This window comes from Euprymna scolopes, chromosome 36 (genome assembly GCF_053919585.1).
Source record: "Euprymna scolopes isolate OS-2025 chromosome 36, ASM5391958v1, whole genome shotgun sequence".
Taxonomy (NCBI): domain Eukaryota; kingdom Metazoa; phylum Mollusca; class Cephalopoda; order Sepiida; family Sepiolidae; genus Euprymna; species Euprymna scolopes.
In genome coordinates this window covers 78,827,756-78,855,255 of record NC_136517.1, presented here as the reverse complement: position 1 = coordinate 78,855,255, position 27,500 = coordinate 78,827,756, and positions in this window count along the sequence as shown.

Below are 27,500 nucleotides of genomic sequence, written 5' to 3'. Positions count from 1 at the left end.
TAAAAACATCCGTTTCCCGTGACTCACCCTGTATGAAGCATGCTGTGTGTGTTTCTCTTTGTCCATCAGCCATTTTTTTTTTTGAAACGTCTTAAATACAGTAGTAAAACAAAAAAGAAAGCGTATAACGTGACGCTAGGCAAATCTCACTACACGGGTTATATCAAAAAGTCTGACGAGACGCAGAGAACTATTTACTGTACGCAGTCTGAATGCTTCACCCTAACTCATCCCAGTAACCTGCTTATATCGTGTCCGGGCATATCTCATTAGCAGGTATGTCATGTGACCATGCAAGAACTGTGAGGGCTTTAAAAGATCGGGGGGGGAGTCATCTTGGATCTTTTTGCTTTTTCTTTCTTCTCAGCACGCAGGACAAATATGAGGACGTTTCCGAGGTGAGTGTTGATTATTTATGTATTGTTTGTACAGGCACATAAGGCACAAACGCGTGGCTGCTAGCAAAAAGTGGCATCGTTGTTTGTCAAGACCTCTTCCGGCGCGCCTCGCTCAGAAAAGATGGACGATAACTGGCGAACAACATTTGTCGAGTCAGCAGGGTCATTTGTTGCCACACCCCAAAACGCGTAGGTCCACAATCAATAAGGGTTAAAAAAAAGGGGGGCTTCCCACTGTAATGGGTGATATCCATCGCCACCCGTGGCCATACGTCCTTGACTTTCAATCGCCCTTTCTGCCATTGTTCTGGTGCAGGGTCAACAGACTGACATGACTCACAGTGCTTGACGATCTTCCTGACATCTGTCCTTGTCACTGCTGGGTCCACGCGCCTCGCAAAATACAGGATCGTCTTGATACCTGGATGTCCGCTCTGTGCACGAATCTCCATTATTGTGCATGGGCTCATCGCGCCAATTGCAACCGCACAGGTGTTACATGGAGAGGGCTGTCCCCTTTCCATGTAAATAAGAAGAATATTAGATAAGTCAAAATGAGATTAGGATAAGCCTAGAATCGAACCCTGTATGCAAAGTTAGGAAATGGAATGTTTGAAATTTAGTCGATTGTCCGATTCTTTTAGAAATCCGAATATTAAAATGCCAGTTAAAAGAATGGTCAATGCAAATTAAAAATATATTGTAAAAAAAATAGGTTAGGTTAAAAAATAGACAAGGAGAGGATTCTTTTGTTTGCTAGAAGCGTGTTTGGACAAACATACGAAAAGCCACGTGAAATTAGTCACGTGTGAAAACTGACTTCTGACGTCATAGACAAAGGACGTTTATCCATATAGGATTCTATGGGTTCGGATTTCAAGTCAGCCAGAGATAGATAGAGAGAGAGAGAGAGAGAGAGAGAGAGAGAGAGAGAGAGGGAGTCAGTAAGAGAGTTGATCATCCATGGCAGTCAGTTGGAGAGGAGAGTTCCTTAGAGGCGAAGGGTAGAAAATTAAGCGTAAATCCAAGCCGATTTCCTGACGTCATCGACCGGCCGACAAATGACTAAAGAAGTCATCATTATGTTGTAACTGTTGTCTTGTGTCACATCCTTCATCACGGACGAAAGGTAATTGTGTTTATCATCTCATAATGAACATTGTGTAAACCTCCAAAGATCATGTATCTCCTTCTCTCCTCTAATATGTGTTAAAAGTACTGTAATATTTATAAATGTTTTCCCATAAGAATTGTCATCGTTATACGTTTATTATATGTCCCCGTTAATGTGTCCCCAATATGAACGATCGTCATCTTTTAAAATGGACCCCTATATAACACAGGATCGAACGATGTGCTCCATGTCCATTTTCACGGCTTTATATGGTTTGTGAGGCACACAGGTTAATTGGTAGGCACGATTACAGTGTGATGCTACCAGTGTTAGCCCGTACTCAGAGACCAGACACTTTACCATGTCTAGTCTTTGCCGGATCAACATTTCACTGGTCGCCTTAGTACGGATTCTTGCTCATACCAAAAGTGTGTCAGACACTCAGTAGTAGACACAGAGAAAATCTTTGTACATGTGCAATTCTTCGACTGCCATTGCAGCGCCAGATTTATGCCTCTTACAGCAGCGTCCAACTTCGTCAGGTTGATGTGTTAAGCATCACCTACAGGTCGCAGCCAACATGCGTCCCAAACACGTTTCCTCTGCTCTAATGAGACTCCCAACGCCAATGAACTGGCGTCGATCCACACATTCACGTCGTCACCATCAACACACCACTCCCCACGGGCAGGATCCTTTTCTTTCTCTCTCTAGAGTTTCCGTTATCGTTAGAGTAAGGAAAGCATCATTAGGTACATCATCCCAACCTTAGGTCGCCAAATTCGATCTACGTTTAATAACAGTTGCAGCTGCACGGAGCCAACCACAGGCTGACAAGTTACCAACAAGCTTCCCACATAAGGAAAAAGCAGTTCGCCTTGTAATACCATAAGGGATGCCTGAAATCCCACTGCTATGCCTCCATCGTGCTCACAGATATCCAACCCCAATACGCGTGCTCCATTTTTTAGAGGTTCAGGATCCTTGCACTTCAGGCCAAACTGAGATAATTTTTCTCTGACACGTGATGCAGACTGTACATCTTCATTGACATGCACATTGCCAATGTAAGCTGATGTTGCGTCCTCAAAAATCTTTTGCTGGGACAACACCGCATTCACAATAGTCTTTATGTTCTGCGGTGCCACATTCAGACCGAAGCCGAGTCGTGTCAAGCAATATCTCTGACCCGGGAACCACACCGACTGGAACGGCCAAACGTCTCATTTACTCGCGGCTGCAAATTGGCCTTCCGCAAATCTAATATTGACATATTGGAGCCTTTCATGTGCCATTCCCTCAGTTTTCTGGCGCACAAGTCAACATCAGCAATGTACGCCTCAATATGCTTGTTGAATTCCCGATAGTCCAGCACTGGTCTTACTTTTGACTTATTATGCTGGACTACCACCACTAAGGGTATCAGACCTTTAGGAGGTCCAAGCTTGTCGTCAGGGAAGGGGATCAACCATGCATCTCGGATCCACGCCTCAAGCTCTTGCTCGTATTCATCACAAGTCTCATCCGGTATAGGGTACTCCACCACGCCATTCATAAGTTCAGTTGGCGCCCTTCCTTCTGTCCACTTCCATGATACAGTCCAGGAAATCTATCGATAGTCGTAGTCCACCTTAAAATCAGGCCGATCGATGTGGACAGCAGAACAAACTGGGTCTTCCAAAAATCGCACGGTCCCGTCTCGTTCCATGACACCCCCCGCGCCTTGATGGCGCCATATCCTAGCAATAAGTCGAACCCCAGCAAATCCCCTTGCATCAGCAACACATCGATTTCCGCATCCACACCGGAGTTTGTATGGACCTGTATGGTTCCGGCTCCACACCTATTGTGGTGACTTTGATGTTCTTCTTATTCCAGGTTCGATACAGTCTGGCATTCATTATGGTATGTTAGCAGCCTGAGTCAAGGACAGCTGAGCAGAGCACTTGGTTTACGCACATAGTTATTGTTGGCTGAGCCTCACTTACACCTTGTCCGCGGAGCAGAACGGCGTTGATGTCCTATCCCCTGACACGTTTCCCACACAATACCGCCACATTGGAAATATCGAGCGCGTTCCTGCTCCCTGTCAGGGCAACTGTTTGCGAAATGACCTCGCCGGGCGCAGTGGAAACATCTCTCATCGGTTGTGGGACTCAAACTAGGAGTCTTCCCTGTAATATTCTGGCTGTCTACGCTGCAACCACAACAGGTTCCCCGCTGGTTCTCCTCATCTCTGATGATGGCTTGAGCCATAGGCGTTGCTGAAATGCTGGTCGAGGCTCTCAGCAGTTGTTTTACACGGGTTGGAAGGCCGGCCACAAACGCATACGCATATGTCCGTTCCGACACTCCACCATCAAACAGGATTGCAAGTTTTTCAGCTCTGCAAAAGAAAAAAAATCCAGTTTCTCCCGGCATGTGTCTCCTAGAAGCGAATTTCTCATAAACCGTGCACGGATCCAGGGAAAATGCCTTGTACAGTGCATTTATAATTGCTGTCAAGTCAGTCTTCTCGGTAGCACTAAGTTGTTGATATGCACTCAAGTCACTCCCAGCCAATCTCAAGAGAATCACCGTGTTTATCCTCTTTCCTTCACAAAAGTTTGAACGTCAACTCGACCCTTTCGACATAGGCAACAACAGACGTGGACCCGAACAAATTCGGGATTCAGCTCCAAGTCAAACTTCAATTCAGTGATTTTTTATCTCCCAACACCACTTGGTTGAAAAAAAAAATAATGGCCGAAATAGCTTGTAGCAAATCAAAAAGGAAAAGTCTAGCGTCAAGGAAAGCAAATTTCACTATACGGGTTGTATCAAACAGTCTGACGAGACGCAGAGCACCATGCACTGTCGTCAGGTCTGAACGCTTCAGCCTAACTAATCGCAGCGACCTGCTTTTATCGTGTCCGGGCATGCCTCATTAGCAGGTGTGTCATGTGACTATGCGAGAACTGTGCGAGATTGAGGTCTTTAAAAGATCAGGGCGCCATCTTGGATCTTTTTTATTTTTCTTTCTTCTCAGCCGGCAGGACAGACAGACATAAGGACGTTTCCGAGGTAAGTGTTGATTATTTATTTATTGTGTGTATAGACACAAAAGGCACAAACGCGTGGCCACTTGCTTCTTTGATGAGTATCACACAAATACAATGCGGAATTTATCTTAATTCTATAGTAGAATGTATTACCTCTTAAACAGAAAATGTTGCATTTACCCTATGTTGTTTTGAAAAAACAAAAACCGAATGAATTTATAAAATAATCAACGTTTCGTCCCTATTGCAGGGGACATCTGCAGGATATTAAAAGGAAAACCGCAGAAGAAGAAGAAAACGATCATAGACCATACGAAAATGAAAGGAAAAAGTTTTAGAATCCTACCCATATCGGGAAGGAAACTATAAATGTGTGTAGGAGAAGGTTGGGTTGTTCAATGTCTATATATATACACTTCCCGATATGGGTGAGATTCTAACACTATTTCCTTTTCGCTTCCGTGTGATCGTTTTCTTTTTCTGCATTTTTTCCTTTTAATATCTTGAAGATGTTCCCTGCAATGGGAACGAAACGTTGATCACCATTTTATAAATTCTTTCGGCTTTTCTTTTTTCAAAGCAACATAACGTCAACCATCACTGGTATTTTTATTTTATTTTTATTCATTAACCATATATATATATATATATATATATATATATATATATATATATATATATATATATATATATATATATATATATATCACCATCTAGGATGCTTTGAATCGATCTGTTACGTCCACCATTTGAAAAGGGATTTTTTTTCCGAAATTAATAATGGATATTGTCGCAGACATAACAAGTAAGACATTTTTACATAATACAACTGAATATATATATATATATATATATATATATATATATATAGCCAGTAGAGTTTAGTTTCCTAGAAGTACATCCAATGAAACAACATGTGTCTACCAAAGAGTGCTCAATGAGTGAACAGAGCAGGTATATGAAATTTATTTATACAAACATTAATGGCTACATGTGTGCATACATGTTTCTGTAATCACCCGCGTTGGGGGATTACGTCTTTAGGCCAAGTGTTCTCGGCGGTAATTCTTGGCCTGAAGATGTAATCCCCAACGTGGGTGATTACAGAAACATGTATGCACATATGTAGCCATTAATGTTTGTATAAATAAATTTACTATATATATATATATACATATAGACATATATGTATGTACTTGTTGATTTATAAATCACCACCTGTTCTCGTCTTCTTTTACGAACAACGACTATATTTCATCCCTCGCATTGTGACAGCCTTCTTAATCTCTACTATATATATATATATATATATATATATATATATATATATATAGTTTCCCCAGACCCTGTACTAATCTTGAAATATATATATATATATATATATATATATATATATATATATATATATATATATATATATATATATATATATATAAAGTAACCAATTAATAATGAAAAAAAGAATTATGGTTTTGTTTCCAAAAACGAAATGGAGGGACTATATCTAAAAAAGATTTTTTTTTTTTTTTACTTCTTTTTAATTCATTTCTGTTAGATTTTCTAGCATTTATGCAACGGTCACGACTTTATGTCGTGCTAACTCTATGGATTGTTTATTGTCCGAATTGAGCGTTTATTAGTTCTTTATTGCCTTCATTTTCATTGCAATTGTTGGTAAAGGCTTCGCAAATAGAGTTAAAGGTGGCTAAGTTCCAATCTCCCGACGGGCAGGAATTACCATTCTACTTGATTGATTGCACCAGCATGAAACACATTGTTCTTATCGTTGAGAATTTTACAGTTGAAATAAAGGCAGTCAATTTAGCTCGTATGCGCAAATCATCATACAATAATTAGATCGCTTTGACAGACGGTAAACATATTTCAAAAATAAATGTTCAAATTTCAATATCTCTCGCGGTTAACGATGGCCTAAGGAATTTGGTCTTTGCTAATAGAGTCAGAGATGGCTTCGCTGCAAAGTTCAAATCTCCCGACCAGTGTTAATCGTGAGACCATGCACTGATGATTCCCGAAAAGATGAAACACTAGTGTCTGTAGGTATTTAATAATTATTATAGTAAATAATTTTATATATATATATATATATATATATATATATATATATCAATGTATATTTTTAAATGACTATTGTGTACGAATATTATGTAGTTTTATAATGACCTTCTCTTCAGTGCATGCACCAATCTAGCAAAAATATAGAACCATATTTCGCATATATATGCTAGTCTATATATCTATAAAAGTGTATATAAAGTGTATGTCTATTTGTGTGTGTACATTTCCCTAGTAAACTACTCTGTCAAGTTTCAGTTTACAGACTCGAGATTTGACATAAGGGGTAAGGAGATTTGAGAAAATCTTTTCAATCCGTTTTCGGCCAGAAATTTTGCTCTCAAGGTGTCAAAACTCAACGATTTGTCTTTTGAAAACATTACCAAACTCCTCCGCCAATTTTGGGTCTACACACCTGAAATTTAAAATGTAGGTTACTTGGAAATGGATTAAACATTTTGATTTTATTTGAGCCCAAAACAATAAATGTTACTGGGGTCAAAATTGGGGTCAACGTTTAAAAATTTACCTCTGCGCTCTCTACCAAATTACTCAGCCAATTTCTGGTCTAAACGTTTGAAATTTTACATAAAGTGTATTCAGACATAGGGCAAGCTTTTTAATCGGCTTTTGGCCGGAGATTTGGCTGCCAAGAGGTTTAAAAGATTTCATGTTTGCGATCTCTAGCAAACTATTAAGCCAATTTTGGATCTAAACATTTGAAATTTTACATAAGGGGTATTCAGACATGCAGCAAGCTTTTTAATATGTTTTTCAGCGAATATTTGGCTGTCAAGAGGTCAAAGCTGAAAGAGATGACCTTTGTAGATTCAACCAAACTCCTCCGTCAATTTTGGGTCCAAACACTTGAAATTTTAGATGTAGGTTACCTGGACATGAGTCAAACTTATATACGAGGTGCGTGCAATAAGTAATGCCCCTGACTCATTTCCCATAGCAGTAGAGCAACGAAACTTAGCACAGTTATTAGCCTTTCTCTACATAGGAAACACCCAGAGTTATGCATTTCTCCCATTGTTTGATGCAGCTCTGGAGACCGTTTTTGTAGAACACCCCAGGTTGGTTCTCCAACCAAGACGTTACTTCAGAAATCAAGGCGGCATCATCTGGGAAACGCTTTCCTTTCAAAAACAACTTCATGGCTGGGAAGAGGTGAAAGTCAGATGGTGCAAGGTCAGGAGAGTATGGAGGATGGGGGTTTTTCATAACCACACGCCCGTGCTTCTGATCTGGCGACATGCGAGTTGTGGACCGGAGCGTTGTCCTGCAGGAGGAGGGTACCTTTACTGATCTTGCCCCACCTCTTGATTTTGATAGCTTCCCTTAATTTCCTCAAAAGTGAAGCATAATAGGCTCCTGTAATTGTGCTACCCTTTGCCAGGAAATCTGTCATCACTACTCCGTCCTGGTCCCAGAAGACTGTGAGGATGGCCTTGCAAGCGGAGGTGGTGAGTCCAAGTGCTTCCACTGCATTGACTGGGCTTTGGTCTCTGGATCATAGTGATGGACCCAGGTTTCATCCTGTGTAATAAGTCTTTTGAAAAACTTTGACGCATCTTCTTGGCACATCTCCAAATTCATCCTCGAGCACTTGACGTGTTCTCACTTCTGGAATGGTGTGAGCAACCTGGGAATCCATCTGTCAGACACCTTATGCATATGCAAATAGTCATGAATGATAGTTTCCCTAGACCCTGTACTAATCTTGAAATCTTGGGCTATTTGGCGAATAGTAATATCCCGATCTTCCAAAATGACAGCCTCAACTTGCAGAAGGGTGCGACCAGGTCTGGGAGATGTTTCCACAGACTTCCGGCCATGTTTGAATTCACGATGCCAGCGTCTTACAAGGTCATATGATGGGGCATTATCACCATAAGTTTCTTTCATTTCATCAAACGTCTCCTGTAGTGTGCGTCCTTTCAAATACAAAAACCGGATCACTGCTCGACATTCAACAGGCTCCATTTCACACCTGACTCAGTTCAAACACCTGTAAAACAGAAACCACAATTAATTCAGAACTGTGATTTTCCACATAATCCGTAGAGATATAAATCATTGCATATGCCAAATTTCAGCTAGATCAGACAACTAAAAGGGGGTCAGTGGCATTACTTATTGCACGCACGCCCCTCGTGTGTGTGTGTATATATATATATATATATATATATATATATATATATATATATATATATATATATATATATATATATATATATCACTTGAAAAAACAACGATAACAAAAATCTAAATTTATAAGCGATAAAAATAAACAGTATAATTAATCTAGAGATTATGGCCTAACGGTTAAGGCACCAGACTGTGGTAAACATGGTCTGATGTTCGATCCCTAGAAACAGTTGAACTACGCTGACGAGAGGTAATGACCTTGAAACACGCGTGTACGTAGATTACTGTTTTAAAAATAATAAATAAAAATGTTATATACGTCCAAACAAATTAAAAGGGCGACTTTCTAAGTAAATAAATATTAACCGTATGTATCGCTTGAAAAAACAACAATAACAAAAATCTATATATCTATATATACTTACGTAGAGCCCGAGTAAAGCCGGGCTAAACTGCTAGTCTAGATAATAAAAGTGAACGTACGTGTGTCTGGCCCGATTTGGCGCGTGACGAAGAGGAGATGGTGTTTATTTGCTCCCCCACTGAGCAAATTAGGCACAAGGCCGTTTTTAATGTGAGGTTAAAACCAGCTCCCCTAAAAGTAGGCAAAAAAGGGGGCACTCTGGTTACCAAAAATAATAATTGTCCCAGTATAGAGGGTTTCCCCTCCATTGACTGGTACAAATTATCCTAAGTGCAGCATCTGCCGGAACAGATACTACACTTTGATCTTGGCCCGAAGGCCAAGAAAAGAGTGCGTGACGAAGAGGAGATGGAAAGGAAGAGAAACGAATAGGAATATGAAAAATTAGTAGTTACAATTCTGTTTCTTTCCAAGATTTGTAACGATCAGTACTTTAGAATTCAGTTAATGAGTTGTCGACATCGACGGCTCCTGATTCTTCGGCAAATACTCTATAGTTCTATCGCTTCTATTATATAACTAGAATTTCATAAGTGTGTTAGTTCATTCCCTATGAACTCCGAAAGGACGGGGCCGATTTTTATGAAAGTTTTAGCACAAATATACTTCCTGTATCTGACAGTGTTCTTAGATATTATTTGTATCGTAATATCTTCGATAAATATCGATAATCGATAATTTAAAACATCCGATCAAAGAAGAAACTAGCGATTTTGACCACCTTATACAGCCTAACACCACAAGTGCATTTGAGAAGTTTTATTTACACTCAAACAGAATAGCCCGGCATATAAAATTGACAATATGCTCTTTGGCATGACAGGTTACTCTTCGAAATGAATGTGTCTATTTAAACACAATTGAAACATAGTGTTTGACTTTTTCATTTTAAACTTAAATTCAAGCGATTATGACAGCACAAGCAGAAAAACCAGGCATATAAAACCAACAGTAGATTCTTTGATATCGCAGGGATGCGTGCAAAATGAATTTTTCTGTTTAGAGCACATTTGAACCATAATATTTTACTTCTGTATTTTAATCTTTAATGGAAGCCATTATATATAAAAACTGATTTTATAAAATCAACACTAGGTTCTCTACAGTGCAATTTGAACTACACAACTAGAGCAAGCACTCAATCGATCTGATGGAAAAATTGACGATTTCACTGATGTCGATGACAATAAAATATGGGAGTGTGAAACATGTTGATCGTTAGTCAGTCTCGGGCAACGTTTAGTTTCTCTTCTAATTACCTAATAAATATTGTCTTTCAATGCTTGTTTTTTTTTGTTTTTTGTTGTTGTTTTTTTGTATTTTTAGTAATATCTACGGGAGATAAACCTTCTGCAAGACTTTCCACAACACGTTCCTTTTTACTAGCTGTCAATCGACCCTTTCTGAGCATTTTGGGAGACCAGCAATAAAGTGATCACACTTAAAATTACCAGAAAATAGAAAAATTAGCATAATTTAAAAAAGAAATTGTTCAAATTCCACAAAAATCAGGGAAATACGTCACCTTGTTATGCTCTTCCAGTGTACTAAATTTCACTTCTCTGCGTTTCACAGCGATTTCAAAATTAAAAAAAAATATTGACCTGCAATAAAGCGATACACAGGGTTTATAGTAATAATTAGTAATTAATAGTGATATTTACAGTTGGAAATAAAATAGGTTTAAGGTTCCTTAAGTTTGTAATAGAATTTACAGTATGAAACACGCTGATCGTCATTTAATCTCGGGCAACGGCTAGTCTCTCTTCTAGTTGCCTAATAAATATTGTTTTTCAATGCTTATTTTTTTGTGTTTTGTTTTGTTTTTTATATTAATATATTAATATAACCGATTTAAGTAAAATTACTTGGACTGGTTTGTATATCTTTTCAGCCAAGTCATTAAAGCATTCTATATACCTTGAATTCCTATACTAAAACGAACGTAGATGCATCCGACCTAATTATTTACTAGCGGGGAGTAGGGGATCCCGGCTTTGAACGGGTATAAAATACCTTTCAATATGATATTTTGATTAATGCAGAATTTGTATTTAGAATTTGTATCAGGTGGTAACAGCGACGGATAGGAACTCCTAATCTCCTTACTGCATTCTTAGCAATTACTACCTTCCGTAGTTATTGTCGTCTCACCATGTTTTGGGCAAGTAAGCCTCTGGCCGACTTTAGGTCGGATTGAAACCGCTACCTTCAGACAATACTCACCTGGAACTGTAGAGATTCAATGTCTCTATCCAATATCAAAATATCGTATTTAAGTGCCTTTATCCAAACAATATATATATATATACCATTCGGTAAAAAATAAATAAATTAATAAATAATACTCATCGCAATAATGAATTCAATTAAATAATATATGGACATAATATATAGTTAGGATTGAAAAAGTTTTTAAAAAATGACTCGTGCGCAACCACTGAGAATCGAAACCAAAACGTTTAGCTTATTTTTTTTTAATGTTCACACTTTTTCACCGTTTTTACCCGGCTAAAACTCAAATATAAAATTTCGCATGGGTTCGAATACCCTATATATTAAGTTTCATGTTAGTAGATTAAAAACTGATGGACGACTTTGGTAGGATTTTTTTTTTGAAACAACAATATATACGCATACATAAATATATATGGAAAGAGTTTTGTGTTTACTATAACTCGGACACAGTAAGGATCGAAAAAGTTTTTTTTTTTTAAAATGACCCGTACGCCTACGCTGAGAATCGAAACCAAAACGTTTACCTTACGATTTATTTTATCCTTTGACGTTAATTCCTGAGCTATGAAGACATGTTAGCTAAAAGTTAAAACATGAACCAATAGCTATTACGTAACACATGCATACTCGTAATGCAGTCGTTCGACATTCACCAGGAAAATTTCAGTTTTGAATGTTCACACTTTTTCACCGATTTTATCCTGCTAAAACTCAAATATAGTTTTGCATGTGTTCGAATACCCTATATATTAAGTTTCATGTCAATCGATCCAAAACTGACGGACGAGTTTGGCAGAATTTTTTTTTTAAACAACAATATATACGCATACATAGATATATATAGAAAGAGTTTTGTGTTTACTATAACCTTTTCACGCAAATATTACACAAGTTTAAATCATGTAGAATATCTGCATGAATATAATTACACGTAATAGTTAAATAAAGATGATCATCTCATAAGAAAACCGAAAAAAAAACTAATAGGGAATTAATTAAAATGAATGTTTAAAAGAATATGCAAATTAGCTAGATCTTTCACAGCTAAATGCAATTCAAGAACTCATATATAAGAAAGTTGGATTTTCTTTTTAAATAAATAGATAAAAGAAAGGGTGTTTAATATGAGTATCAACACTAAAAAACTAAAATTTATAAAGGTATAGATAGATAGATATATACAAGATAGATAGATAACATTTATAGGAGTATAGAAGATAAATAGTTACGTTTAATGATAATTTATAAAATTGTACATCTAGAAAAAATATGTTTAAGGCTCCTTAAATTCATAATAGTATTGTTCGCAAAGACCACCGGCATAATGGATAAAATACAATATTCCTATACAAAAACAACGAAGCTAAACACTTGAAGACATAAATAATTTGAAGCATATAAATTATTTTTTATTAGAACTTGAAGCATATGAATTATTTTCATCAAAATAACTGTACCCGAAAAGTGTTTATATGGCGTCAAACAAAACACCATTTTCTATAATATAAATCTCACCTGTCTGTTTAAATGTATTTATGTATGTATGCTTGCCTAAAACTTTCGACAGACATGACGGATTTTCACGAGAATGTAATCCCTTTGAAGCCCGACCCCTCGGACGACAAATATCGAAAAATTGGTAAAAAGAAAATGTATTCCTTCACTCTTAACTGAGCACTTTTCCACAAGAGGGAGTCGCTTTTTTCGCCGATATTTTGGAAAGGCATCCGCTGTATTCGATTTTCTAGCTTAATCTAAACCTACGTCACTTCTGGTTTGGGGATGAGCGCAACAACAAATACGTCACGTTTTTTTCACGTTCTTTTTCTCCTTCTAGGTACGGGTTCGAGCCTGCCTGCCTGCCTACTACCACTTCTTTTGCTCAACACACACTTCCAAATACCCGGGCAACGCCGGGCACCCAGGCTAGTCTTTATATATAAATTCGTATTCCTGATTGTTTGTATGTTTGTTCACAATTTGATTAATTGATTAATATATACAAAAGGTTTGTTAATTCCCTAATTAATTTTCATACTGAAAGCTTACTTGCATAAACTTTATTTCATTTATTTCTATATATAGTTTGGTTCTTGCAAAATAAACGCTAAAGCAGCAACCTCATTTGCATAATACATTAAGGAAAATCGATTCCACTAAATAGCTGTATGTTAGTTACAGTTTGTAGCAAGAAAATTATTTTAAGTGTTTTATTTTAAATTCACTTATATTCATAATATATTTAATTTAATTTATTTTGAATTATTTTTACCGACATTGATTCTTTTAGAAACCGGTTTGAGTTATTTCCCCTGGGCGCTATCTGTTGGATCAAATACAATAATTCCCTTCGAAAAATCTTTAAACAGCGGCAAATTATGTTTAATACATATTAGAAAACGCCTTTACGAAAAAAAAAAAGCCAATGAAAAAAGTGCCTTTACAAAAAAAACACACACACACACACAAAAAACAAGCCAGTTTGAGAATTTCATTTATTCTTAAACTGCTCATCAAATTATATCTCTTCTTAAATATACTTTTACACCAGGCTTCGAAAACTCTTTTACCTGCGGTAAATTACGTTTTATTCATAGTAGAAAGTAGCGTCATGAAAGAAAAGCCAATGAAAAAAGGAAAGGAATTCCGTTTTTCATTACACTGCTCACCAAATCATACCTCTGCTTAAATTCTCTCTTTAATTATTATCTATTTGATCCTAAACTTATATATATATATATATATATATATATATATATATATATATATATATATATATATTTATACATGCGTTTTTCCCATTAATATATGTGTATGTGTGTGCATGTGTATATATGTATATATATATATATATGTATATATATATATATATATATATATATATATATATATATATATATATATATATATATGCCTTGACAGAGTACAAAACAGACTTCGTGGCTTAGTGGGGATGCCCTTTTCTCTTCCCTACAACCTCTCTCCTACAGAAGAGACGTTGCGAGCCTATCCCTGTTTTATCGTTATTTCCATGGCAGGTGATCGTCTGAACTCCAATCTCCGGTCCCTCCCTCGCCAATCTTTCACGAAAAACACCCGTCTAGTTGAATCCACTGTCAAACATTTTCCCCACTCTTCATCCGTGCCTAAATCAAAACGTATATTCCATGAACAAAGCTTCTTTCTTAGAACTGCACGCCTGTGGAACTCTGTTCCGTTTGCCTGCTTCCCACCTGACTACAACCTGGATGTCTTCAAGTTCAACGTAAACAAATTCCTAATGAACCGCCACCTCAAGTAAACACTTCAATAAATCTCCACACTAACGTTGCAATAAATCTTATCCCTGAGTGGCTTCCGGGCCTTGATAAGTGGTGACCACCGTGTAAAAAAAAATACTCTTTAACCAGAAGAGGCGTCACCTTTTGGATCAAATATAATTTTCCTTTCGAAAACTCTTTAAACTGCGGCAAATTTCAATTAGATAGTGTCTTTTTACAAAGAAAAAAACAAAACAAGAAACAAAAGAGTAAAGTGACTTTACGAAAAGAAATAAAAAGCCAGTGAAAAGTGCCTATACAATAAAAAAAAAAAGGCCAGTGAAAAGAATTTCATTTTTTCTTAAACTTTTTGCCGGTCACGCACGCGTTTAAAAAACTTATTTTGTAACGTCATAAGCACTCACGTGGGTAAAATAGTGTGTCCCCAAGTTTTTGCCTTTTCCCTGCTTTTGCATTTCACAATCGAACCGGAACACTGCGGCTCACTTTTTTTTTTCGTTTTTTGGCCGCTATTTTCTAACTATTTGGATTGAAAGAAAAGTTGCATTATACTTATTTATTTTTCATTGTATTTATTTATGTATTATTATTTTTATTTTTTGTTTTTTGTGGGAGAAGTTTTTTTTTGTCTTGTTTTTTTCAACGCACACGCAACAAATGTGCTCCATCTTCAAAGAATAGTTTATTTCTCTTTGTATCTTTTCTGTCGAAATATCTGGTGGAAAGAGTGTCACTTACTTTCCTTTTTGTCGCGGTTACATTTACATGTTTTTATCTCTTCTTTTATTTTTGAAATTCTTGGGGGGTATCGACGTTGCCTACGATGAAACTGATTAATATCTTTAATATAGCAGGTGTGTTCCAAACGGAACTTTAGGTCGGTCCGGGCAACACCAGGTATCCATGCTAGTGAATAAATATTTGGAGGTATACAAAACGTGGAGCATAAAACTTCCCCCCCCCCCAAAAAAAATTACTGTATTCGGCATTGAATAATCCGAAAAGTTTCTCCCTATTATTTGGATTCATCGGACTACTGTTCACAGCCTGGGTGTTATATGCACAACGTTTCGGTCGATGTAACCTCCGATCTTTTTCAGATGTATATTGTTGAACTCGGGAATTTTTCTGTCGAACTCGGGAATTTAGACGGGATTTCAGTGGTAACCCTTTATGTACTCCACAGGAGTAGCATGTTCTTGTTTTGTCAGCCATGACTGGATAGAGGTCTTACGTAATTCGTTATAGTATTTTCGGCCGCCAACACTAAGAATTGAACCTTCCAATGACAGACAGGTGCAAATTCCTACAAGAGCACCAAGCCTGTAATTCAACTAGAAGGAGATTTTTGAATATCTTGATAGATAGAACGAGAGTGCATTTGACATTTACGTTCTGACAGTTGTACATATAATATAAACACGTTACCTTTTTCGTTGTAATGATGAATACAGAAAGACGGCAGTTATAAAAAACAGGATGATCATTTATTCTTCAACCGGTCGGAAATGATTTTATGTTTCAGGGATTCAAAGTTGTTACATGGTTATCTCTAAAAACCTCTCGCTTCCTAGAGAGTGCCTTGACTATCTTCTCTAGCTTCTCTGATCTGACTCCCTTCTCTGGCTTCTTCTAACTCTGATTCTGATTCTCACTTATCTAACTAAATTCATAACTCATGGCGTCATTGCATGATCAAGCACGTGTCTCTCAGAACACATGGCACGACATGCCTCCGTGTTTAAGCATGCATTGTTATTCACGTGTTTCTTACAAAGTCGACCCTCTAACTTAATTTTCGTAACCCATTTTACAAATAACATTTTCCATTGTCCGTTTTTAAATTCCTTATTTTAATTTTCATTTTTATAACAGAAACAAATTTCATCATTGCATTCTTTTCCAATAAACAGATATATAACTATTTTGTGTGAGCTAAACAAAGGCAATTCCACATTCCTTATTTTCAATAACATCCTGTATTTATTTTAACTTATGATTGGAATTCTCAATTCCAAATCTAGCTTCGCAAGTTCGAATCCTTGACTATCCTATTTCTTATTTACTCACTTATAAGAACAGGATTCTGTTCTTGTAACATCCCTTCCTCTCCTTTTTCAAAAATCAAAAAAAAATCCATGCATTTTTAAATTTTAGTACATTTTTTTTATATATATAACCACTTGACTAAGAAAGATCAGACACCATAAAACAAAAAGGAAGCTTTTTTTCTCAGTCAGTTCAACTGACTTCATAATTTTTTTTTTTAGACCAGACTCTCTATCTGATCTCCCTGGTATATTCCTTTTGGGTGTAGGGTAGTACCTCCTATAACTCACATCAGCTGCTTCATCCAGCCACCATTATGCCGTAAACTGAGGTTTCATTTTACCTCTTTACGAAATCGACGACTCTTCGTCCGTTTCATTCGTTTAAATTGGTCTTTTTTTTTCTTGCCATGTTTTCCGTTCATTTCTTCTAAGCTCCTTTATTTTTATCCCCCCCCCCCGACAAAAGGAGGCTGAACCTGTAAATTCACCCGTGTCCGTTCGTCCGTTCGCCTGTCTATACTTTTCTCAATAACTACGTCTTGGAATTTTGGAAATTTGGCACAAACATTAAACATGATATGAGTAAAAAGTAACAGAACGGATTTTCCTGGAAAACTCCGGTTGCCCCCCTAGGGATGTCTTTCGGGTTAAAATGGCTACAATTGACATTTTTGTGCTTATTAAAAAAATTGATGCCTTGGATTTTTAATAAAACTTTCTGAAAAGTTGTAACTAACTGATTTCTATATAATTTTCTTTGTCTACACTTCGCGATAACTCTTGGGTGTGCCCCAGGGGCTCTTTTAGGGCTAATGAAAACACTCCATTTTGAGTACAATTTTACAATATTTGTCCAAAATTTTCTGTGTATGTCTATTTAGCAGTTTTGCATGGTGCTGAACTCAAATTTAAATATGTTAAGGCCTTGAACACTTTGGGGGCTAAATGGAGATGGGGCAAATGATGGACTTAGTCATTTCTGTTTTTGCATGCTGCAGAACTCGAACTGTTTGTTCATTTTCATCAGGATTTGACGTCCCCTGGGGACATTTGAGGCTAAATGGGAGGGGGAGAATACTGAACTTAAGCATTCACTATGCACTCACAGGGGGCCATGCATGCTTCATTTGTTTTTGTTGTTTTAACCCCAAACAAAGCACTTTGCCACTTGAACATAAGGAGCTGCTATTTAGGACTTTGTCTAACAGGAGTGTGTGGGGAGTTGACCAGCAAACTGAATGTCAGGATCAACGTTATGAGTTGTCTCTACTGATTCTCACTCGTCCATCTACTATATATTTTTTCTAAGTTCTTTTTCACGCCAAACAAGCCATGTTGCTACTTGGAACGTAAAAGGCTACTATTTATAATCGTGTCTAATAGAGACATGTGGGGAGTTGAGTCGTGAGATAGCTGTTCACATTTTATTTAAACTTCTGCAGGTTAGTGCAGTCAGTGAAGCAGGAAACAGGGAGGGAATTTCAAGATAAGAAACTGTTAGAGTAGAAAACTTTCCGGCATTTAGTGAAGGGGCGTGATTTTGCTGCATGTCGTGTTAGACGGGAGTATTTATGTCTCTTTTCTTTTCCTTTTTCTTTATCATATTTATTTTGTTGCTTTTCTTCTTTTTTATTATTGGATATTCTCTTGCATCGGCATCATTCCTTTTCATACTTTCTTTCCTTTCTTTTCTTTTATTATTTTTTTCATTTTTTTTTTTTTTTGTATATTTTCTTTGTTCCATTAAACCAGGTTCATTTGCTTCGCTCCCTTTCTTGTCCTTTCTCGATTATACTTGCTTATTCGTATTGGTTTCACCCCAACTCTGCGTTTCAATTTCTCTCGGCGAAAGATGCTTGGAATAATGCATTGGAAATTATTTGGTTCTTTGCGTCCTGCGTCCTGCGTCCACTTGACCGCATTTCAGCCTTCTTGGAGAATTTCAATCACTTAACCCGGCAACTTAATAACATTAAAACGGCACGGTTTGCTGGTGTCTAGCAGAGATCAGCTTTAGATGAAAAGAATTACCAGAGGTACAGGTTTCTCTCTCTCTCTCTCTCTCTCTATCCCCCCTCTCTCTCTCTCTATCCCTCTCTCTCTCACTCTCTCTCTCTCTCTCTCTCTATATATATATATATATATATATATATATATATTTATATATTATATATATCTATGTATTTACATAGCAAAATGGTATTTAACAAAAACCTGAAGAGAGTGCTCAATACTATTGTAGAGCAAATATATGCATATTTTTTATTACCGTTTTATCTGCTTCGTTACCCATGTTTCGATTACCGAATCGTATCAACGGTCCGATAATTACATCAGATTTTACAGAAACCTATGAAGAGATTCTGTAAAGTCTGATGAAGTTATGGCATCGTTGATACGATTCGGAAATCGAAACATGTGTAACTAAGCAGATAAAACGGTAATATATATATATATATATATATATATATATATATATATATATATATATATATAACTGTGTATATGTCTGTCTATTGGCCTGAGTGCCGAACGATCTCTACCAAACTACTCTGTTACTTATTAGGCTACAGACTTGAAATTTGATATATATATATATATATATATATATATATATATATATATATATATATATATATATATAAGAAATTGGATCTGTGCCACAAACTCGATTGGTTTTTTATCCAGTAAAAAATCTTCTAAGGGGTTTAAACTGAAAATAATTGAATTTTGGCAGGCGTACGTCGACTAAACGTGTTACTTCTATGCATGCGTAAATATACAATTTTACTTTTAAGAACGTAATATTTTAAGTTTTATACGGGTGTACTTAGCTTAGAGACTATTTTTTGGTGTCGATTCTAGCTGATAGCACCCAAATAATATTTTTATATTTTTATTGTTTTTAAATTAATATTACATTAGGTACAATATAATAATGAATAGAATATTGTCTATATAATAATAAATACAAAATCTGCAAAAATTAAATATATTGAAGCGTATTTTACACTCGGGAAACGCTGGACTGATTTATATCTATACTAGTAGGGAGACCCGACGTTGCTCGGGATTGAATGATGATGAACGAATATTTCACACTCGTATATTTTTATTGTCATCGAAATCCGTGAAATCGCCCGGGAAGAAGCTTCACATGCCTCCATGCAGTAACTTAGACCAAAATATATGTTTTTTTACATTGCACTGTAGAGAACCTACTGTTCTTTTATAAACTTATTTATATAAACTTCTTTCTAGTTTACGGAAAAAAAGCATTAAAAAATTTACATGCGGGTTTTGAATCTACAAACCACGTCATGCAAAAAAAAAATAAATAAATAAATAAAAACACGCTATCAACTTACCCACAGTAGAATTTTCACGACCCGTTGTTCTATCACTGTTGCTAAGCGACGACATGGAAAAATGACTTTACCGATGATAGATAAATTAAAATAATGATTTCGATTATCGATTATCGGTAATTATCGGGAGTATTGTGAGACAAAATCAAATTAAGATAACTCTCAGACTTATACACTAAAGTTCTATAAATTTTAAAGAAAATCTCTTCTGCAGTTTCGGAGTCTATAAGGGAAAAACTCTCACGCACACACAGAGAGAAAAAGTTGCATTTATATAATTGTAGAGATAGAGATATGATGTACTCTACCATCAATTTCGACGTATGGGCGTCTCCAAAAAACTCATTTCAGTTTTGGTATTTTTTATCTTTCATGGGACTTGAGCCCCTCTCCCTCCCCATAGTGACTTGCAGATCCGACCACAAACCATGCACGAAAATGTATTCAGTGATGTGTCACTTGGTCTAGCAACCAATACCTTCCAAAGCATCTACAAAGTTGTGGATGAGCTATGCCCCTCCAGAGGCTCAATACTATATATATGTGTGACACTTCATTGTCTTTATTTGCTGAGTGACTTTTTACTTAACAAGTGATATATGTCTATGTGTGTTATGTTTCTCGAAAACATCTCCATTAAGGCAGCTGGCACTCAAATGCAGTTTCTCCCTATCAATCAATAAATCTAAAATACCGATTATCAATATTGCCATCATCGTCTTCGTTACGTTCGATCATGAGACGTATCTCGTTTGGGCACATGTCGACCGCCTGTTATTACAAACATATTTTCCCATATTGCTATTTACCGGTAAGGTATCAAACAATTTTTATTGAAGGAGGCAAGCGGGGGTAGTGTGTAGATGATTGGCGTGAAAGAGCTCTTTCCTGGATTAATGATACCGATATAGGAGATAGAGTACTAAGAACAGTGATTGAGAAAATCGATTAAAAATATAAAATAAGTAGCAATGTGCGAGGGGCATGCCACACACACATGTATATATATACGTGTATATATATATATATATATATATATATATATATATATATATATATATATATATATATATATACTTACGTACAGATGGTCGGGTTTCAATCCTGGCTTGAGATAGTTGCTTGTCTAGCCGCAATGGTGAGCTGTGAAACAGCGAAACAGTACTGTATGTGGATGACTATATATATATATATATATATATATATATATATATATATATATATATATATATATATATATATTTCAATAAGGGAGTAGTCACCAACAATGTGTATTTTTTAACATTATTTTATTATTCCGTGTCTTGGTTTTTCATTGAGAATTATGTTTGGATCATTGTAATAATGTTTTTAAGTCATTGAAATCGTTTACGCGCGTTTCAGACGGTCTGTGATGCGTCCTCGTCAGAAATTATTTTCAAATGTGTAAAAATGGCGATTTTCGTAGTTAGTTTGAAGTTTTTCCAAGGGGTGGAGGCTTGTTAGTGTTTATTATACATTGGTATGCTGAATTTTTATTGCTTTTTTATTTGGCTTGTCCAGGGAGATTTTGAGGACGCATCACAGACCGTCTGAAACGCGCGTAAACGATTTCAATGACTTAAAAACATTATTACAATGATCCAAACATAATTCTCAATGAAAAACCAAGACACGGAATAATAAAATAATGTTAAAAAATACACATTGTTGGTGACTACTCCCTTATTTAAATATGCATCTTTCTTTCGTTGGAATTTATTAACCCATTATATATATATATATATATATATATATATATATATATATATATATATATATATATATATATATATATATATATATATATCCATGGATTTCGGCCTCTTGGATTATTTTGGACCATCTTCTAATTACGTGATTTCCTTGGATTTTACTTGTGCAAATGGAAATTCAATTAACTTTCTTGGATTTATATTTTTGGATTTTACCGTCATTGGATAATTTACCTTTCACCAGACTATCCATTCCTGTGAAATCACCTTTTTCTTCACCCTATTCTCTCTGCTTCACTTTCTGTTATCAAGTAAGATATTTGACTTACTTGCAGTTTCATCAAATACTTTTGTATGCAAAATCCGATCCCGCATTTTGCTAATTCCTACCCTCTGATGAGAAGGAAAGTATTTCTTGGAAACTCCGCGGATTAAGGACTATCCACTTATCAAGTGTTTCCTTTTCAGATTAAATATGTTTTTAACTCTTTTTCAAAGTGTTTTTTAACATGTTTTATTAACTGTTTGTTTAACATGTTGTTTAACATGTTGTTTAACATGTTTTTTAACATGTTTTATTAACTGTTTGCTCGTATTATAAGCTCTATCTCCTATTTGGTTTATTAATTCTTTAATATTTATAATATACTTTAGTTTTACCATCTTGGATCATTTTGGTAAATTTAATTGCAATTTTTATTTTGTTTTATTATATATATATATATATATATATGTGTGTGTGTGTGTGTGTGTGTGTGTGTGTGTGTGTATGTGTGTGTGTGTGTGTGTGTCAGGTCATGTCATATGCTACTGGTACCATGTAACCCAGTACATCTTGCCTCATGGTCGGGTCACCGGCGACTAAACTGGTTCCCCCACCAGACTTGTTTGGTGAGGATGGTTGCTAGTCTCCCTGAAGGATTAAAAACAAGACCTTCCAAAGGACGAATGAACCGTTTTTGGGGGTCAACGGCGAACTAGCACCGTGTGTGTTTGTGTGTGTATCTATGTGTTGGGGTAAATCTTTGAAAACACATGTTCTTTTATTTTCTCGTAAGAGTAACATAGTTACAGATCTGTTTCGTTAGCATTCTTCAACAAACAGTAAAAATATGTTATGAGTTTTGAATGTAGCATGCTCTTCAGATAATTATATGGAGAAAAAAAACATATACAAACACAATTTGTACATGTCACAAACAGTCACAATCATACCTCTGATGTACAGGATGCAATTTTCCTTGTTGGTCAGGCCTCCATCATTTTATTTAATGGAAATTTGACTAACAACGAGAATTACACCTCCGACATCAGAGGTTTGATTTTGGCTGCTTTTGACATGTAAAGATTATGTTTGAATATATTTTTCCATAGAATTCTACGTAAAGCTAATTCTATTTAAAGCTAATTCTACTTAAAAGTAATTTTGATTTATTTATTTATTTATTTATTTATTTATTTATTAATGGCATGTGAATTCAATATAATTAATGCAGCAAGCCAAGGGAAATAACTTGCTGGAACTGAGGAAGTCAAACCAATTGGAGTTACTTCCCTTTCGACTTATTTCTTTAATTGTATTTCTTACATTAGTTTTTTTTTTTTTTTTTTTTTTGCTGTTACTTTTTACTTCATCTTTTGCCTATTCTTATTTGTAGCCCACCAGCACGCCAGATTCAAGTGTGTATACACATTTATAACCAAAGAGTATCTGTTCTAACATATATAAATCTGCCCGCATATATATTATATACGTGTGCATACATATAAATACATTACTATTATTTATTTTGTATTAATAGTATTTATTTAATGCTGTTTGATATCCATTAATTATCTCATGTGCGTTTATTATGACTGTTGTATCAGTTTATGTCAATAAGGTGCAATAACGATCAAGAAACTGCAATAAGATGCACTAAGGTGCAACAAGGTGCAGGTAGTAGGATGCACTTCTACTGTTACCTATATTTATCGTAGTCTTTACAAGTAAACACTCGGTACCCACACGTTGTATGCAGAGAGTAGCAATGAAACAAAGCCAAGGGAAGAATTCTACTATATTTTTATCAGTTGAAACAAGACATTTATTTACAGGTACTTCCAAAATTACATTTATCTCTTGTTCGAAAGCCTTCTTGTACTCTAATATGCTTAACAAGACTCTGCTGTGTTGAACATGTACTTCTCTGTCCTTGTCCTTCCATGTTTAGGATACTTCTTTTCCTGTCGCTCTTAGGCTATGCGTGCAACATGTCTATTTCTATCATTCTCGGGCTACGTCATCCTTTCTTTTATATTTTCAAAAATAGTTTAAAATTATTCTTTAATAATATTTTTATACATTTTTTAAATAGTGTTTATAATTTTTTAAAATATTTTTAATAATAGTCTTTAGAAAATTTTTAGAATATTTTAAAATATTTTTTATAATATGTTTTATAATATTTTTATAACATTTTTTATAATATTTTTGTAATATTTTTTATAATTTCTTATAATATTTTTATAATATTGTTTCATAACATTGTTTTATAATGTTGTTATGATATTTTTATAATATTTTTTATAATGTTTTTATAATATTTTTCTATAATAAATTTTATATTTTTGTATAATATTTTGTATAATATTTTTATACTATATTTTTATCATAATTTTATAATATTTTTATAATTTAAAAAAATTTTATTGATATAAAAATGTTTTAAATTATATTATAAAAAATATTATTGAAAATATTAATTTTTAATGATATTTTTATAATATATTTAAGAATGTTTAAAAAAAAACAATGTTTAAAATTTATTTTAGAATAGTTTTCAAATATTTTTAATAATATATTTTGTAATATTGTTTTATAATATTTTTATAATTTTTATAATATTTTTCTTATAATATGTTTCTCATAATATTTTTATAATATTTTTTATTATATTTTTCGTAATGTATTTTATAGTAGTTTTTATAATATTTTTTTATATAATTTTTTAAAATATTTTTCTTTCCCCCATTCCTTACTGTGACTTTACGTCGCAAACGCCTCGGTTATTAGCATACATTGGCTGTCGTAAAACTGCTGCTGCTGTCATATGCGCATGCGCGCTCTGTTACATATATTCCTGTCGATAGCTATGGGGTTGCGATTCCATGGTATATGTTTTTTAATGAAAACATCTTAGTTGTTATGTGTTTTTTTTTTACATAGGCATCACCACTTATCAAGGCCAAGAGGCCACTCAAGGATAAGGGTTAAAGAGTGTACAGCAGACATTGGACAATATAGTAATTATTAGTAATGAAAATTTGGTAAATTTGATAACTTATACAGAACGGCTCATCAAGAACTTATTTACGTTGGACTTGAACACAACCATATTGTAGTCAACCGGAAAGCAGGAAAACGGAAGACAATTCCACAGGCGTGCAGTTCTAAGAAAGAAGCTTTGCTCATGGAATCTACGTTTAGGTTTAGGCACAGATAAAGAGTGGGGGAATTATTGATAGTGTCTACAGCTAGACGAGTGTTTCTTGTGAAGGTTTGGCGAGGGGGCACCATAGATTGAAGTTCAGTTGAACACTTTCCATGAAAATAACGATACATCAGAGACAAACTCGCAACATCTCTTCTGTGAGATAAAGGTTGTAAGGAAGAGAAAAAGACATATCCTACAAGGCTACGAAGTCTATTTTAAACTCTATCAAGGCAGGACAAGTCCTTTCTAGCAGCTCCTGCCAAGATGTGGCAACAATATGTCAACAATATTCCATCCTTGGACGTACCTGGCTCTTATATAGATAGAGAATAGCATCAGCAGTGAGATATTTACCGTATCGATAGAAAGATCCCACCATTTTTCCAGCGGCCTTGCCAACAGATTTGATGTATGTGTTCCATTTAAGATCAGGAGTAAAGGTCAAGCCCAGAAGCTTGTCAAAACTTGAGGCCTCCTGAAGACGAGAGCCATTCATTTCAATTGATGCCAGATGTGGATCAGAATGTTGATTATGTAAAGAGAGAAGCTTGGTTTTAGATGCATTAAAAGTAACCAGCCACTCCTTTCCCCATTGTACTACGTGCTCAAGATCAGAGGAGAGAGAATTGGAGAGAACTTGGTCGTTTACTGTCTTATTTATGTGTATATGCACTTGTCTCATTGTGCTATAGTTGTACAACTCATTGCTTATCGCACATAATACTTGATATTGTGCATATGTGTGGTTGCATAAGCTTATGTTTTGATGAAGTAAATGTTGCTGCTATGTGATTGTCTAGGTTTGGATAGGTTTTGCCCCAGTGTTAGTCCAAAGTGTATGAGTTGGATGTCTAGGCGTTCTCTACGGATAGCTTTACGAGTGCTGTCATAAATTTTTTAACTCAGCCATTTAGTGAACAATAAAAGTAGCTCAATTGCACACAATAAATGCCTATAAAATAACTAATGAATAACAGCTTACCTACACCGGAGATATATCCTTCTAAATTCTCGACATTGGTCTTTCCACACAACTTTTGGAAGTAAATTTCTGATGGCGCCACTTCGTCTGTCAAGCACAGTGGATTTGCCGCTTTCATAGTGCGTTTAATATTTAACTAATTTCCCCTATTGATCCTAAAGTGTCACAGTTAAAGCTTCACTTTATTTACAGTTGAAATTAAATTTACTTTATTTTTATCATTTATTCGTTTGGAGAAGTTAAATACCATTTTATTTTGTTATGTTTACATTTATATTTGTACATCTTGTGGGATCTCTTTACCGGGTTAGTAAACTTCTTACACGTTAGATCCCTATAAACCACTAATTTCTCCGTTTGTCAGTCCAAGGTAATTCCTTTATGAAACTTCCAAATGAGGCAAAAAATATATATACATTTTCCGATATTTGTCATCTTCTGCAAAAAGGTGGATTCCCCCTACCAGGCTAGAAAACCTATTACACATGTCAGTATTCTATATATCTACAAAACCATTATTCGCATAAGCATGTAGTATTGTTGCTACATATGGGCTGGTGCAGTAACTCCTCTTGGGCAGCGTCTGAATAAAAAAAGTCTCTTACCTGATAAGTCCAAAACAGTCCATAAAGCCCCAGTACCTCTCATATCATCGATGTTATAACACTGTGCTTCTTTTACAAGTATCACAATAGAATGTACCACAGTGGAATTGCTGCACTTGCGTTCCCTTAACATAAATTTTCTATAATATTAATAAGCAGCAAAATCGCACCCCTTCACTCTAGAGCTTACCAGATGCTTGAAGTTTTTTTTTAATTCTAGTAGTTTATTTTCTCAAACTTCTTACATACGTAATTCCATCCGGTCTCCCAGTTTTTCAGATTGTATAAACATGCAGAAATTTAAATGTAAAGTGAATAAACATCCCGCTGCATCATTTACCGTTTTGGATGAACCTTTTTCTCGGGCTCGTAACTCACAATCGCTCCTTACGTTTCAATAGTAGTGTGTCTGCGGGTAAAGTAATTAAAAAAAAACATTCATTTTGGAAGAAAGACGGTGAACATGATTTCATTCTTAAAATCCGTATCAAATAATTTCCCCCATCGATTTACGCAAAGGATAAAACTCTCGGCGTCGCGGTGTGATCTTTGTTCGTGA